Source organism: Vulpes lagopus, chromosome 4 (assembly GCF_018345385.1).
Source record: "Vulpes lagopus strain Blue_001 chromosome 4, ASM1834538v1, whole genome shotgun sequence".
Taxonomy (NCBI): Eukaryota; Metazoa; Chordata; class Mammalia; order Carnivora; family Canidae; genus Vulpes; species Vulpes lagopus.
In genome coordinates, this window is record NC_054827.1 from 42,174,265 (window position 1) to 42,191,816 (window position 17,552).

Consider the following 17,552-nt stretch of genomic DNA (forward strand, 5'->3'; position numbering starts at 1 on the left):
ACCATCATCTCAATATATTGTGCAAATATAACTGGATAACCATATTTAAAAAGTGATCCCAGAACTGCACATGATGTATAAAATTTAACATGAAATGCAGTACAGAACTAGAGGTAAAAAAAATTATCCAATTTCTAGAAACAACCACAGGAGAACACTTGATGACCTTGGGTGAGACAAAATGTCTTCAACAGGGCATGAAAAGCAAAATCATAAATGGCAAAAATGGATAAAGTAGCTTCATCAAAATTAAAAGACTCTGGTCTTCAAAAGACACTATTAAGGCCATTAAGAAAATTAAACCAGCCACATGCAGGAAAAAACCTATTTGCAAAATACATTTAACAATACATATTTAGAAACCTTACAATTCATAACAGGAAGGCAAGCAGCCTAATAATAAAGTCGCACAGGATCCACACAGTCCCTCTGCCAGAGAAGTTACAGATGCAAATAAATTCACAACAGCTACTCAACATCATAGCCACATGTGCCAGCTTCTTATAAAGCTAAACATGCTCTGACCATACGACCATTTGTTCTACTTCTAGTTATTTTCCCAGAAAACATGAAAGTCACATCCTCAAAATTATCTGCACATGAATGTCCACAGCTTTCTTCAAAAAAATAGCCAAAAAAATGGGAAATAACCCATATGCCACCTGCTGCTGAGGGGATAAACAGACCATTCTATGAGCCACAGTGGAATTCCACATAATAATAAAAGGTAATGAACTACTGATACACACAACAATACTGATGGAACTCAAGGGTATTTTACTCAACAAAGGGGCTATCTGCAAAAGGATACAGGCTACATGATTCCATTTATATGAAATTCTGTTTAAGACCAAATGAACGACTATGATAGAAAGTAGAACAGTGACTCCCAGGGCTGGACGATAGAGGGAAGGAATGGACTGTAAAGGAGCAGAAGGAAACTGGTTTTGATGATAAAACATTTTACATTATGATTGCGATGGTGCTTATAGGCCTGTGTTTTACATTATTCAAAACTCATCAAACTGTCTTCTTAAATTGAGAAATTTTAATGAACACAAATTTTATCTTAATGAAGACAGCTCCCAAAAAATGGATAAAGGAAAATGAAGACAAGTTGAGTAGGAGCCTATTGGGGAAGGAACACTATATCAGTGCAAAGTCACTCGTTACAACAAGTGCCCCAACTGGAGTGTCTTGCTGTCAAGCTGGGGAGCGAAATATCATTTAATGAGTTGGTCTCTGGAAGAGTAGGCACCAGTTAGAAACACAATTCTGGAAGTAACATTAACTGGGCTTAAACGCAAAGGAACGAACACTAAATAAGGACAAGCATGGAAGCTGTCGCACCAGATTACTCACTGAGCCCATGTATGAGCTTCCCGATGGAGCTGCTCCTCCATGGAGGCCAGGGGAGCACCCCCAGAAATCATCAAAATCTACTCTTTCAGAGCTCTGGAAATTTACCAAGGGCTCACAACAATCTGCACAGTGTTTATTCAAGACACATGGCTAGATCTTGGCAGGGATAGAGTTTTGTGTCTAACTGGGCCTGCTAGCATACCGCCCCCTCCAGCTCTGCAGGCCAACCACAGTTCCCAGCACAGCCACTGCTGGGTGGACACCCAAGAGAAACGACAGCATATGTCCACACGGAACGCTGGGCAAAAATACCCACAGAAGCATTTTTCATAACAGCCGCAAAGCAGAGAGAACCCCAGTGTCCACAACTGATGAATGGATTGACAAAATGTGGTATTTCGATATACAAGGGGACAACATTCAGCCCTACAAAGGAATGATGCTCTGACTCCTACCACGACTTGGCTGAACCCTGAGGAGACATCAGTCACACAAGACCACCGATCGTTGATTCCATTTATGTGAAATGTCCAGAACGTGCACATCAATAGAAATGAAAAGAAAACCAAGGGTAGTCAGGGGCCAGGAGCAGGGAATTGGTGAATGGCCACTCCTGAGGATGTTGTTTCTTCCCCGAGATGACAATATTCTCAACTTCAATCATGCTATAGGTTGCATAACTGAATATACTATAACCCCATGAGACTGAACTCTTTACAAATAAGAATTAATGCTTTGTGAATTAAATGTCAAGAAAAAACACCCATCCATGACATTCTCTATTTTATAATAACGGACTAAAAAGGACACACATGAAAAACATGAGAATGATTGCTTTGGGGGACGGGAGAGGGGGCCTGTGACACGGACACAAAGGGAGGCTTGCCCCACATCAATCAGCGTTAGGTAAGCACTCAGCATACGATGTTTAAAAATCAAAAAGAAAATAAGACTCGCTCCCAAGTGAGGCTCCCTGGAAGGTGGTGGCCCTCTGTCGACACTTCCAGCAGCCCCAAGCTGAGGATAGGTGCCGTGTTCTGTGGCTTGTCCATCTATCCGTCAGGCTGTAGCTTCTCTGTAGGTGACTGGGGCCGTGGACCACTGGGGTGGGTGGCACCGCCAGGCTAATTCCACCTGCTGATGTCTAACAAGACCCCCCGCCCAACATCCTTGATAAATCCAGGAATACCAATAAAACTCACTATCATTCTCCTCTCTGAGGCTCGGGGTTTGGTTTTAAGGTGTCGATGTAAACTTACTGAGGAGAGAGCCTCAACCATGAACTCCATAATTCTGCTGTTTTTACACATCCTGTGTTTCTGTCACTGAACTAACTTTTCCTTCTCTGATTCCCTAAGCTTCAACACCCCTGACTTGTGCCCACTGGCAGTTTGTTAAGGATAGAACTGGAAATCTCTGACTCGTCCACCCTGATGGCTCTGTAGAGCTCTAACAACAGTGCATCACAGCGCTCTTGGGTCACAATGAGAAACTGAGGCACCCAGCGAGGGTCTGCACTGGAGCACGGCCACAGCTGAAGGACAGTGCATCATTCAATGAGCCAGGGACTCGATCCCCATGGCACAGCCGATGGCCTCATCACAGAAAGGACATGGCACCAATCCCTCTCCCATCACCGTGAGGAGCTAAGGGTCATTCCACAGGGTGTGCACTGTGGGCCACCGGCCTGTCCAGCTGAGGTTATGTGGTCCTCATCAGAACCCCAGCCCAGTGTCCCCGATGGGGCTCCCAGCAACTACTAGGGTTCAAACTGCAGACGCCTCCTTAAGGGAACCTGAGCACGACCTGACATAACACATCATGCTTACCAGGGATGGAAAAGCGTGTCAGGCCTGGGATGCTACACACAAGCCCTAAGCCACCTGTATCCCCAGGGAGCACTGGGTGCGCAGAGTTCTACAAGTGCAAGGAATCCCGGGCGCCCTCTCTGCTCGCTCATCTCTGAGGGCTAGATCTCCTTGGGGTCAACTCCCCAGCCAGAGACTTCTTACTTTGGGACAAAAGAGACCCTTGTCACTTTGTATGGTGCCTCTTCAAAGAGCACTTGTACTTTACAAAAGACCCACATCCTTAAGGAGTCAGTGAGGAAATATTCAATGCAATCCCTCTCCTGCACCAGGACAGGGAGGCATTAAGATGTCAGAGAGAGTACGGCTGTGTGGGGAGAGGAAGGAAGCGGGGAGGCAGTGGGGCAGCCAACGAAGGTCTGTCCCTCTCTATCCTGTGCAGGGGCAACAGATGTTCCCTCTAAAGACACTGTAGGAACATGTGCTGGGTGTAAACACGAGACCCTACTGCCTCCCACGCACGGTCACGCATACACATGCAGGTACGAACAGATCACGAACACAGCTGAGGATTGTTGTGTCGGAAACCTGCGTGGATGTGTATTTTCCAACCTCATCACCTCATGACGCAGAGATTTCCCCAACAACTGAGCAGCTTTGTGCCACCACCAGAGAGGATGCTTTTGTGATCCTTCCTCGGTTCCTCTCTGTCATGCATCTTCCCCATATGATCTGTCGCTGAGCCAGGGGGCTCCACTCACATCTACCCACTCTTGCAAGTCCCATCCAACCCCGAGGGGCCGCCAACTTACAGATCCTTCTGCTATGATTTTCCTCCATGGAGAAGTGAGGCCTCACCAAGTTTGTATCATCAGAAAAATTAATGCGTGACAGCCCAAGATGAAAGAGGGTGCTTCTTCTAGATGGTTCCTTTTAGGGGTACGATAGGACCATTAACCAAGAGAGAAAAGATAGGAAATGAGAACGTTTGGAGGGTGGTGATGGGCTTCCTTTATAACAGGTTGGGCATGAAGTCTCTCCATGGGGCTTTCACTTAGTGAGGTTGGTCAGGAGGTTCCAAAACAAAAATCAAGCTCACTTGAGGGGTTGTGTTGGACATACAGATGGTGGGCGTGGTATATGAGACCAAAGGACATGCAAAACCACAGAGATGACAAGGAGGCGTTAGGTAATATAATGAAGAAGGTGGAGCAGGAGATGCCTGGGTGGCTCAGTGATTGAGCATCTGTCGTCAGCTTAGGTTGTGATCCCAGGGTCCTGGGATGGAGTCCCGCATTGGGCTACCTGCAGGGAGCCTGCTTCTCCCTCTGCCTGGATCTCTGCCTCTGTGTCTCTCATGAATAAATAAATAAAATATTTTATAAAAAAAAAAAAAAAGAGGATGGAGCACAGGCAGGTAGCAACACCAGCATCTGAAATTCAGGCAGAGGAAGAGAAGCACTCAGAAGCACAAGAGACTCAGACAGTTTGCAGAAAAGGCAAGAGACCACGAGAGGGAAAGCCAAGCTTCAGAGAGGAACAAGTGGGCATTAGCATCACATTCTGTAGGAAAAAACAAACAGAACAAGGATTGAAGATAAACTTTTGGGTTTAAAAAAAAAAACGCACGGAGCTAGTCTTCAAAACTATCACCATGTGGAAGATGTTCATCCTCAGTGCCCACACTGCTCCTCGTGGCTCTTTTCTTTTTGGAGACCTAGAGTCATCCATACAGACTCTTTTAAATAAAGTTTCAAGAAGACCCATCTGCGCTGCCTTTAAACTACCTTCAGAAGGTCAGGGCGCAGCTGTCCCCAGAGAGAAGGCCCTGGTACCTCTTTCTTTCCTCCCTGGCTACAAGCACCTCTCCTGTTGAGTGTGTGGCATACAAAGAGCAGACCAGCCTTGAGATATGGCACACAGTGGCTGCCCACGTGCTCTGGGCAAGTGGGGATACACTCAGACGAGAGTGAGGGCACATCCCCAAAACAAGCATCCTCCTTTATGGGCCAGTCTCGTTCCGTGGGCCACAGTGTACTCCGCCCACATGCAAAACCAGCACCAACTGGCAGGCAAAGGGTGAGGAAAAATGAAAAGTCCAGCTCCTCCAACACCTCTTGTCTAAAAGGAGCTGCGAGGAGGTCTGCACTCAGCCTTGGGATTCCTGATGCACATTTAGCCGCGCTAATTGGGTTTGTACCTGAACCTGGCGGACAAAGGGCTTGCCTGGGTGCCAAACAGCACTGTTCTCAGCAGCCCTAGAGCAGCTGTTCCTCTCCTTCTCGGAGAATCGCTTTTTAGTCTGGGACTTTTTAGAAATAGCTCTGAGCCATGTTCAAAGGCTCATTGTCATCAAAGGGATGTTGGGGATAATCTCATCTATGGAAATTCAAAGCACAGCACAATTTTCCAGCTACCTCATTAATATGCCGCCATGCCCAACCAGGAGGCTGTAGTGCTCACCCCTTGGAACGCATTCATGACAACGCAGGTCTTTTTCCTGGAGGCATACAAAAGGGAAAAGCCATGTACGTCTTCGGGCTCTCAGATCACCCCATGACTCACTGGAAGTAGGTCATAAACCCAGTGACCCCTACCTGGAACTAGGTACCTGGACAGCTGACACACACACACACCATTCCCTGGAGATGGAAATGAGCTACTGGGGGTGAGCTGGGCTATGGTGTTTTGCCTAAGGTACCAGCAATCAATCATTAAGCTCAATGGAGAAGACACTGCTTTTGTTTTTTCCTGTGACAAAATAAAATTCAGTATTGCTCACACTTTTCAAATTCTGCTTTCCCTCACACACCAACCATCACTGATCTTTTACAGTGACGCAAAGAGCAAATGCCTACAGCTTTTCCCCCAGAATTTTGCCTGACTCGGATGGTGTGTGACTCTAAAGAATGTGACCAATTTGTCTTGACAAATTAAAACCATGCCTCCAAATGGTAGACTATACACACACCCAGAAGCTGGCCCCATATCCGTAGGACACCAGATCTTTGGTGGCTAGACCTCCGTCACACAACTCATTTGACAGATTTGGCTCCAAGTGGCTTTGATTGTTTTCAAAAACCAAACACCCATCTTCCAGGAATCAGTTGCTGTCCCTAATTTCTGAAGAGAGTCAAAAGAATCTGTCACAGAGTTCCAAAGAAGATGTACAAAACTGTTCACCCAATGACTGCCATATGCCAAGGAGAGCAGCTCTGGTGAGAATCACTACTTACAATAAAGGTGACAGGAAGGAAGGAAGTTTCATTACAATACCCTCTTACTTCCATGTATGTGAGAGAGGGGTACCCATGGACTGAAAAAAATCGCAAGTGCTGACCTGTGTTCCCAGATTTTTACCTTAACATAGCAGGTACTTCAAAAAATATATCCTACAGAAAACGTGAGAGAAAATGTGCATCTGAATTCATACTCTGCTGCTGAGACTGTCAACTGGTGCCACCACTTTGGAATATGATGTCATCTTCCATTGAAATATCAAGTATATGTAACTTATATTCCAGCTGCTACCTTTCTCAGTGTCCCTGCAGGAGGAACACCAATGCATCTATAGCAAGAATATACAAAGATGACCAGTGTGGCATTGTTGGTCAAAGCAAAAATCCAGAAACCACCTGCATGTCTATCCATAAGGGAACAGTTTTACTGGCTATGTACCCCCATATTATAGAATACTACACAGCAGGTTGCACGAATGAGGGTGCGTGCGTGTGAGTCCTCAACTCTAAGTCAATAAATGGATGTTACCAAGTCATGCTGTTGGGTGATACTTAAGTGGAGGGAAAAATACTTCAGTATACTACTATTTATGTAAAAATATCATACTTATACAAAGTTATACCTATATATCTTCTATATATCTAAATGTGCATATGCAGTATATATATGCATGTGAATGTGCATATATATAAATATGCATATAAATTTTTCATGTACTTCTACAAACATTAACATCTCTTAGTATATTGATATGTACTTAAATATTATATTAATATTCTATACACATAAAGGCCAGAAATTTACATACCAAAATAACGGCACCAATTTCTTCTAGGAATTCCTGAGACAAAGACTGTGGGGATGATGAAAATCACTTCACATCTTATATTTTGTTAATATATTATTAGGATAATGCATTAGTATATTTCTCATATACTTAAACTAAAGTTATAGGTACCTATGAGCAGCTTGGAATAACATTACACAAATAATTGCCTTATTTCACCCATTTAGTGTCTACTCCTAGGAAAAGGTACTCAGAGAAACCAAAGCAGAATTAACAGAGTCAGAAGATAAAAGAATAATTATAATTTTTAAATTTGGGGACATGATTTGTCATTTTCAATTTAAAATACATGTAATTTATATCTGTCCACATACCTTGTATCTGCCCACTGTCCGTATCTACCCCTCAAAACACATACACACAGTCGTGCACACATGCACAGTCAAGTGCACACACACACACACAGTCAAGTGCACACACACACAGTCAAGTGCACACACAGTCAAGTGCACACACAGTCAAGCACACAGGATTTTTGAAGGACAGAAGGCCGCCATGAAGACAGTCCAATCTATTTCCTCCCCAGCATAACTTGTGTAACAAGCCAAGCACTTGTATAACTCCTTGGACACCAACAATGCCAGGAAGTTTACAGAGCACAATTTCAGGCCTTAAATATACACGTAAAGAGAGAGAGAGAGAAAGAAGTAGAACAGGGGGATTGTAAAAAATAACAAAAAAGAAAGTGAAGGAATAAATACCACATTGCATAGTAATTATACCCAGAAGCACTATTTGTCATGGACGTTAGCATCAATCTCACTGCAGTCAGCTCCCCGACACCAAAACAGTCGGAAATGAACTCTATATAATAATGGTCTCATGGTGGGAATTAACTAGGGGACAAAGTTCACAAGCTGGCTTTCCACCCCAAGTGTCGGAGGTATTGTGTTGCTTTTATTGTCTTGATAAATCACATCTGTCTCCTCAGCATGCTACTGTAAAAAAAAAAGGCAACAATTTTCGCCCACCCCAAGATATGGTCACAGGAATGATCCCACCCTAGCTGAGTGTTTGTGGTTCCACCCGCCAGCGAGCCCTGGAACACCTGGATTTGGTCAGGACCCGTAACAACAAGCGTGCTGTGTGCCAGGAGAACAAAAGGCATTGCAATAAAGTGCCAGTGAGCTGAGGTCAGGAGCCTGCTATTTATACTACAGCAAGAAAAAACCCTGCCATAACTTATTAACACTCTCTCAGCCTGACCATCAGCATCAGAGCGGCCCCGAGCAGGACAGAAAGGAGGCCAAGCTCTTGGCTTGACTTTGAAATAATTGCCATAATTAATTTTTGCCACCAAATGCCTTTCATTAGAGGAACTCTGAACTCACTGCAGCAGGTGAGCGCATGTATTCCCTCAACGGCTCTCTCTGCCAACCAGGTAAATATTATCATTACAAGCAGCGGGAGCGGGAGTGCATGCACAGGGCAGACTGCGTTCTGAACGCTTGGGAAGCAGTTTCTGTTGTTGTTTTTGTTTTTTTTTTTTTTAAATTTGCCCATGTTCACAGGTGCTGAGCTGAGGCCCTAAAGGGGCACAGGGCCTCTCTCTCTACACACTCTAGCAAAGGATCCAGCTGATGTGCACCCCCCAGACATGGGGGCTGGGATGGAGGCATGGAGAAGAGCCACGCGTGCGTGGGAAGGACGAAGGTGATTGCACCAAGCTGCATCCGATGATTCTAGGGTTCAGAAAGAAATCAGGGGATGCCTGGGTGGCTCGGCATTTGAACATTGCCTTTGGCTCAGGGTGTGATACCGGGGTCCCGGGATCGAGTCTTGCATTGGGCTCTCTGAGGTGAGCCTGCTTCTCCCTCTGCCTGTGTCTCTGCCTCTCTCTGTGTCTCTCATGAATAAATAAATAAAATCTTTAAAACAACAACAACAACAACAAAAAAAGAAATTAGGCAGTGTGCCCAAAGGAAACAGAAGTACCCAGCATCATGCAAAAGTCCTCAGCCTTTGGCTGGCCCTGAGTTGTAGCTGGGCACAGGCAAGCCCTCCCTCCTTCCTCGGCTCCCCACCCCTTCAGTTTCCAGCCGGCCTTGTAGCCAGGCATGGTCACAGGACTGAACCTGCCCAACAGAAGAGGATGCGTGCCCAGATCATCACACCCTCCTATGTGGGGTCATCTCAGCTCTTTACCTGCAGGTGGTGGAATGAAGTGACCCTTCAGGACACCAGAAGAAACGCGATGAACATGGCAGAGGTGATGTCGAGGCGCCTGCCCACTGCCCCGCTGACCTATCACACAGGCTTGAAGGAAACGCTTACTGTGTTTGAACCATTATTTCCTTGGGGCCTCTGTGCTACCGCAGTGCCCTGACTACAGTGAGGCACAGAGCCAGTCCACGATTATTAACCAAAGAGTGTGTGAACTTGTTGACAAAGTAAATTAACACACTACTCCCAGTGAAAGAAGAATGGAAAATAAAATTAGGCTGTTTTGAATTCTTTATTTCTATACACCAGAGAGGACAGTAGGAAGACTAAGCCCAGCTTGGTTAGAACCATGGATTTTGGGTGCTGGCTGGCAGTTCAGGGAACTGAGGGGCTACAAGTGAGAAACCACATCTCCTCTCTTACTCAGCCCCACACTCTCTTCCATAAACCAAGGGGTGTGACAGCAGGAACGGGGACATCTCACCAGGCCACCCCTCCAATTCCCACATCCTCAGCCGGGAATCAGGTAATCGTGAGTTTTTCATCACCTCCAAATGGCAGGGACTGGCTCCACTAGGCCCTGGGAACAGCCGCAAAAGCCTGTCCTCCCCTCCCCGGCCCCGAGCTCGCTCACCTACTCTAGGGCACTGCAGTTTTGGCCTCTTTCTGCTGGACGGCCTGTTGCTTTTGAGGTGATCTGGGAGGATTCACAAGTGCAAGGGGCATACAAGACCCTCAAATCCAATCCTCGTTCTCTGACCCTCAGAATCATGATTATCACCATGTTTCCTCCTCTTATCCTTGGACTGGCTCAGTTCAGCTGTCTCTCTGACTGAATGTCACTAGCATTGGGAACTCATTCCCTCCTCTGTTCACCTGCTCCATTTAGGCACAGGATGAGCAAGAACCTACGAGCAGACTTGTCCAAAGTCTGCTGTCTTATCACTTCTTGGTCAGAACCTAGAACTAAGACCACATCTAGTTTTCATTTGTTTTATTTTCTAGCACCATGAAAACCCGATGAGCTCTCATGATACGGCAGCTTTAAGGCCTCAATGGGGCCTTAAAGACACAGGTAATGACACAGGTAATAGGCACAGTGGACAGCCATGGTGCTGCAGACAGAGAGACTTCTAGAAGCAGAGGGAGGTCTACGCCCGCCAGGGAGCCCCCAAGCTCTCCACACTGAGACTGGGGCTGCAGCAAAGGTGCTTTTGGGAAACAGGCTCCCCACAGGCTGAAAGTGCAGCACCCTCCCCAGCGGCTATGTCAGCCCATCCCCCATCCTGCTGAGCCTGGCTGGACTCCGCAGATCCTCACAGGACAGTGATACCTGCCACCTCGAGGGATCACGGTCTGGAGGGACCTCGACAGGATGGAATGAAGAGCTAAATCTGTCATTCAACAGCACTACCCTCTCCCTGGTTATCCTCTGATGTAATGACCACATCTGAGAGTGAACACTAGTTAAGGGCATAGGCTCTGAAACCATAGTTCCTGGGAGCAGATCCCACTTACCGCTTGTGTAGACTTTGCCAAGTCACTGAACATCATCTGTGCCTCATTTTCTCTGCTCTGAAAAAACAACAGGAATGGCACCTACTCTCATGACTGTCTTGCCATTGAATAAAATAATGCATGGAGGGTGCTAAGTAGGCTGTACTAGGCACCCACATGTATCGACGAGGATGACAGTGGTGATGACTCATTCCTGCAAGATTGTATTTGCCCACCAGGGCGGTTTATACCACTGCTCACTAGAGCATGATGAAGAACAGAGGTCTGTGATGGGTTTCTGCCGTTCATCCACACCCCACTGCCTTATTTCCCAGCATGTGGTTCTCCTTCTCAACCCCACCGACACCAGGAATAATGTGATCACACCCTGCTGAACCCTGGAGACACCACCTCTAGTGTCCTGCAGGCTACAGAAGGCACTGGGCTCAAATAAAGTTTAAGTTTTCTAAATCAACTGCCAACATTTAAGTGCTTAAATTTCACATAAGAATCCATATAACAGCTTCTCTTAAAGTATTCGGAGTTCCAGTCACTTGGGGGCCCCCACCCCCACACTGCGACATTTGGGTAGAATTTTCTCTGAAGGCTGGTGATCTCCAGGTCACCACAGCCTCAGGCTGCGTCCCCTACCACCACCACCTGTCACTCTCGACTCCTTATTTGTTACCTGCCTGACCCTGGGGAGGCTGCGGGTATTCAGCCTTTGATTGACATCATTTCTGTCATATATCAACCTGCTCGGCCTTCTTGAATAGTTAGGAATATCTGTTCTATAAGCAGAAGCCTAGACCCCCTCAAGTTCAAAACATGAGCACTAACAGGCATAGGAAGGCACACACTAAATTTGCCAGAAATTTCCATTTTGTTAGCTTTGCAGTTTGACATTCAAGAAAGGAAATTCTCCAGGACTGAGCATCTTTGGTGACAGCGTGCCGTGCAAGTTATGTATCTTTCGCCCAAGGAGACACACACCGTAGTTCTGACGGTTAAATGTTACAGACACACCCTGCTGATTGTTGGTATATGCACCCCCCACCACCACTACCACCCCCTGCCGTCCGGGCCTTGGTAGCCAGCTGTGTGGTCTAGATGGTTTTGTGGAGGGAATCTGCAGATGTGCTTAACATCTACGACTACTTCACTTTTAAATAAAGGCGATGACCTTCGAGAGCGTAAGTGGGTCTCATCGGATACACCGATGGTCTAAAGAGCAAAACCTCAAGTTTCCAAAAGAAGGAATTCTGCCTCTCCAGTCCGTAACGTAGAAACCAGTGCTGGCTTCCCAGGCCGCTGGCTGGCCCCAGACCCACCACAGTGTGAGCCAGCTCCTTAAAAGAAATCTTTCTTTTTAAGAATTTCCTTTCTTGGAAATCAAATTGCAAAACTAACATCTAAATTTCTAATCTATGTACATAGACGCACCCACACCCTCTTGGTTCTGTTTGTCTGAGGAACTATGATTGATAAATCACAGAACAACAACAAATCTCAAATCCCAGAATTTAATCCAGGTGATCAGGGGACTACTCCCAGCCCAGGTCTGTCCTTTTATACAGGAGGTAACTGGGACTCTGAAAAAAATCAGAGACTTGCCTGGATGGTGCAGTAAGTTAGCAGAGGAGGCAAGGTGAGGACCCTCCTCAATACCCATCTCCTCCTAGACACCAAATATCTTCTGAGCCACCACAGCTGAACCAGCTTCTGTGAAAACACATGGTATTTTGAGGATAAAGAGCAGAGGAATTAGACATCTTTTATTTAGGGGGGAAAAGATGTGGGGAGATCTTTGTCATCGCCCAAGTTCTCTATCTCTAACCAGCTGTGTGACCTTAGACAAATTACCCCAAATTTTTTGTTTTCAGTTTCCTTATCTGTAAAGTGGCAGTGATAAACACAAATCCTTATTTAATTCTTGCAGGTTTTGAGGATAAAATGAAATAGAGATTTGAGGGCACTCTGGAAATTTAAAGGAAGATGAACAAATGTTTTGAGAAGTAGGTGAGACCACCAAATAGAGACACGATGATGGCAATATTAATATTTATTTTTAGTTTTTTATATTTTAGTTTTTTTTATTTTAGGTTTTATTTTTTTCGAAGAATGGCTTCTGAACGACCACGTTTCAGTGCTGCAAGCTACAGATAAACATGGGCTTTTATCTCTCCCCCACCTCAGCGCATTGTAAGATTATAAAAGAGAACATGAAAATTCTTCTAGGAAAAGATTCACAAAAATAATTTTCTCCTGCATTAAGATACACTTGACTATGCAAAGATTTAGAGCTTTCTACAGTAAGCCTTTCAAAATTGTATCTGACTGACTTCTGTACTTGACAAGACCTTGAAAGATTGCGGGGTATACAAATTTTAAGCATTCGCCATAAATTGTTATAACTGAATGCTTATTTTCATTTCAAGTTCTCATGGTGAAGGATATGATTTATCATGCCCTAGAGATTTAGCTGAGACTTATAAACTATTAATAAAATAAGTACGGAGTGTAGTAAGGGAATAAATATGCCTTTCAAGATGTCCTTTCTTCACTAGATGGAGTCAATATGCCCATGAGAGGCACGCAGACGACTCTCGGTTCCCTACATCCCAGCCCTTCCAGGGGTCGGCAGCTATGAATAAATTCCGGGCACATCCTAGCCAGGATTTGCCAAAAACAAATTGCCCTTCTTGATAGAGTCCTCTCAAGGAAAAAAAAAAATTAAACATTTGATTTGATTTCTGTATACTACGGAGAATTAAAATCTGAATTTGAATCCCAGGAAGACTCACCCAATGATACGGCAACTGCCCATATGACTGAATCAGTTGCTTAATCTTTCTGGGACTTACTTTAAATCCTCTGTAAAGTGGGGACAATAATATCTATTTGACAACATCAATGCCGGTTACTGGTGAATGGTAGCTACACAGAAGTAATGCAAGTGGCAGAAAACTGGATTTAATCTGGCATCACTGGAGCACTCACTCTGTATTCAAACACGATTCCTACCATGTCCTACATGCCCTCCTCCTGCCTGGCTATCCAACAGCATCTCACCCTCGAACACGGGTGTGTACACACCCCTTCTCAATGGTTCTTCTCACGCTTCTGTGGCTAGCCACAATCCTGCTGGCTCAGTCGCTGTGTTGGTTGGTGGTATCCACACCACCTTGTCCTCTGAGGCTCTTGCCACACAGGCATCTTCATTAGCCTTCCTTGACCTCTGCATTTTGGACCATTCCTTCCTCCTAAATCTTCCCTGTGACCACATTCACTTTGATCACGTCCCATGGCTCTTTTCTTCCCCTGATGTGTCACCTGCCTGGTGATGGCCGTGCCCTGGGTCCCCGGCTCATGCCTCCAAGCTCTCCACAAGGTCACGTGCATGCCCACACCAACATCCCCAACAGCGTCTTTAGGGGTCATGTCTCTCTGTAGGTTCCACTCCATCCATCCCACCAGCTGCCTCCCATCCCACCACTGATGCATCCTGTCAGTGTCACCTGCCTGGGTCTGACCCTCCCGTCCCTGCATCCCCTGCCCCATCTCCATTCGCTGTTCTCAGGGAACAAGGCCGGCACCCTGCCAGCTGCCAAAGCAGGAAATAGGAAGCTAAGCTGCCCAGATGTCTCTGCCAGCAGGCAATTGTAGCCTTAAGTCTAGAGCACCTCTGCCCCCCTGTCCACCTGCACTCCGGACACACCTTCCTGGGGGCAGCCAAGCTCCCAAACTTCTCGCCAGCTCTACCTCTCGTAGGTTTGTTCTGCACCCACAGCAACATCCTGACAAGCAGACAAGATCCTGTTACTGCCTCACTCAGAGTCACCCCATGGCTCCCCAGCCCTGCAAAATCCCTTTATATCAGGTGGGATGGTCTGTACATCCAGGCTCTGGGCCCTGGTCCGACTCTGACCTGCCACTCGTCCCACACGTTCACCTCCAGCTGGTTCCGCCAGTGGCTCTCTTGGGCCTTCTGCCTTCATGTGTGCTGCTGCCTGCCCCGGAGCCCCTGCCACCCCAGCCCAGAGGCCCTGCTACACCATGGCTACCCACAAACTCCTGGCAACTTACCAGCCTCAGCTTCTCTTTGTAATTTCTTAAATTCTCCCTCCCCCATGAGAGCCTAGGCCTCACTCCCAGGTCAACTCAGGTGCACTTCCTGGGAACGCCTCTCCCATCTCCAGTCGAGACTAAATCACAAGTCTCCATAACAAACTCTGTTGTCATGACTGTTCCGCTGTGTCCCCGCAGGGCCACACGGCTGTTTTAGTGCTCAGCCACTGCAGTTCTCAGAACTGGCCCCCGGGGGCAGAGCACGAAGGACTGGCTAGCTGGGTGACTGCATTTTAGCAACAATCCAGCACCGAACCCCACGATCAGAGCTGGCCATGCATCCTCTAGACCCTGCGGAAACCCTCCAAATGGTGCGGTTTCCTCATCTGCGTCCCGACTGCAAGACAGTTTCGGCTCCACACAAGAGGAGCGGTCTGCTTCTACACTCGGGCGTTTGCTCGCACCCCTCCCCCAGTTAGCCAGATGACGCTGAATTCTTCTTCTAAGTGATTATAGGAAAGTAAGGCTTATAAGGAACAGAGTTTGGGGAGTTACAGTCCAGAGCTGGAATAACAAAAAGAGAGTCTCTAACCCTTAGATGAGTGGAGAAATCAGCTCACTCACTCTGGAGGAAACACCAAACCAGTCTCCCCACCGCCTCCCCCCGCGGCTCTGTACCCGCAGGCATCTACACGAGCACGCAGTGGGCTACACAGCCAGCGCACGGTCTAGGAAATACCTTTGTCAAACAGGCTTTCACAGCAGGGCAGAGACTGCAGGCCACACAAGTCCTTTCCTGAGTCCTAAGAACCCCTCTCCTGGTGCCTGGAGAATAAGGAGCCGAGCTGCAGGGAAGTGAGGGCTGGGTCCACTTAGGCCTTACAGCAGGAGCATCAGGGAAAATGGCCCGCAGAGTCCACACATCGGGGCTTCGTCCTGACAGCCTCCAGTCCTCATAGTAAAGGACCCCAAGCTATCCTATTGAATCTCTGCTGCTGTGCTTAACAGCTGCATTTCCAAAATATCCATCGGTGTGTGCAAGAATGATGAGGAGTCTAAGCACACCCCGCTCCTGGTGCAAGCGTGCAGGGCGGGGGTCACTTGCTCCAGGAGCCCGGAGAACAAGCCTCAGAGCAGCAGCATCTCCAAGTGCCAGGATGGCACCAGGTCACAAATGAGTTCCGGCTAATGCTTGTAACTCATTCCTTCAAACATTACTCTTTTCGGTGTGCATATTTTGAATTTATCTTTAAAAACATGGAAAGATGGGGCGCCTGAGTGGCTCAGTGGTTGAGCATCTGCCTTCAGCTAAGGGCGTGATCCCGGGGTCCTGGGATCGAGTCCCGCATCGGGATCCCTGCGAGGAGCTTGCTTCTCTCTCTGCCTGTGTCTCTGCCTCTCTCTGCGTGTCTCTTACAAATGAATAAATAAAATCTTAAAAAAACAAACATGGAAAGTGAGCTGTGAGCTTTTTAAGAGTACAGACCACACATTATCCTCTTCTAACTTTGCTTGATCCAACGACATGCTCCAAGTACGAACTGAAATAACTCATTCAGTGGTCTTGGATGACACCCACTTCCTTAAGCCCCCTAACGTCTTCCTGGACAGTGTCGAATACTGCTTGAGCACATGAAGCCCCTGCTCTTTCTAGACGGCCCCAATTCCCACTCTCACGGAGCTTAGCGGCGCCGAAGGGGTCTGTCTTACAGATGACTGTCAGGTGGAGGCTTCTTTCACCTTGAGTCACAATTTACATATTCTTTAGTAAGTGTGCATATTTTACCCTTAAGAAACCCAGTAAAGAAGACAGGGTAGAAAATCTCTCTAGGCCACATTTATCCACCTCAATGTCAATCTTCAAATTTTGGAGTGGTTTTCTCAAAGCCATGAAGTCTCACCCAGAATCAACTGTTGCAGGCTTGCTGGTCTTCCCGTGACATGCCCAAATTCACGGAGATAGTCTGTGCGTCATCAACGCAGCCACACGGGTACACGAGTGCACACATACACACATCAACATAGCGATGCTTCTGTTTCCAAACAAAACAAGACGGAAGCAATGGCCTCTGTCCTCTTCCTTTGTCATTGCTGGACCACAGAAGTGCTACCTGATGGTGACAGGAGATAGTGTGGCCACAGCATAGGAACTAGGCTGTGCTCTCAGTCAAGAGTGGCTCGTTTGACAAAAACTGTGGCAAGTGCTACGGGTTGAACTGCGTCTCCACTGGTCACATGCTGCAGCCTTAACTCCCAGGACCACAAGCCATGGGGGCAGCCGGGCACAGATCCTCCCTGTCAGGCCCAGCGGCAACCCTGTCAACGCCGTCACTCCCCACCTCTGGCCTCTGCGACTGCGAGGCTTGGCGCTTCTGTTACAAACATCACCAGGTTTGTGGCACTTTCCACAACAGCCCAAACAAGAGCCAATGGACACAATAGGCCACGTGGGCCTGAAGGGCGTCATCCACCAAATGGGCCGTGGTTACTTCCAGAGGATGGTGTGGATGGCTTCTTCCCAATTCCTCCGGCTGACAGGGTGTCCAGGAGAGGCGCAGGGTCTAAGC

The 17,552-nt window shown here is 47.1% G+C and overlaps 1 protein-coding gene and 1 long non-coding RNA gene across 2 annotated transcripts in view; one reads left to right on the forward strand and one right to left on the reverse strand.

Moving 5' to 3' along the window:
* Nucleotides 1-17,552, reverse strand: part of DPP6 (dipeptidyl peptidase like 6) — an 826,517-nt gene that overhangs the window by 758,100 nt on the left and 50,865 nt on the right. The window lies entirely within an intron of this gene.
* Nucleotides 8,463-11,459, forward strand: LOC121489958. The gene is made up of 3 exons (XR_005987465.1): nt 8,463-8,638; nt 8,769-8,910; nt 9,409-11,459. It is a non-coding gene; the product is annotated as an uncharacterized LOC121489958 (long non-coding RNA).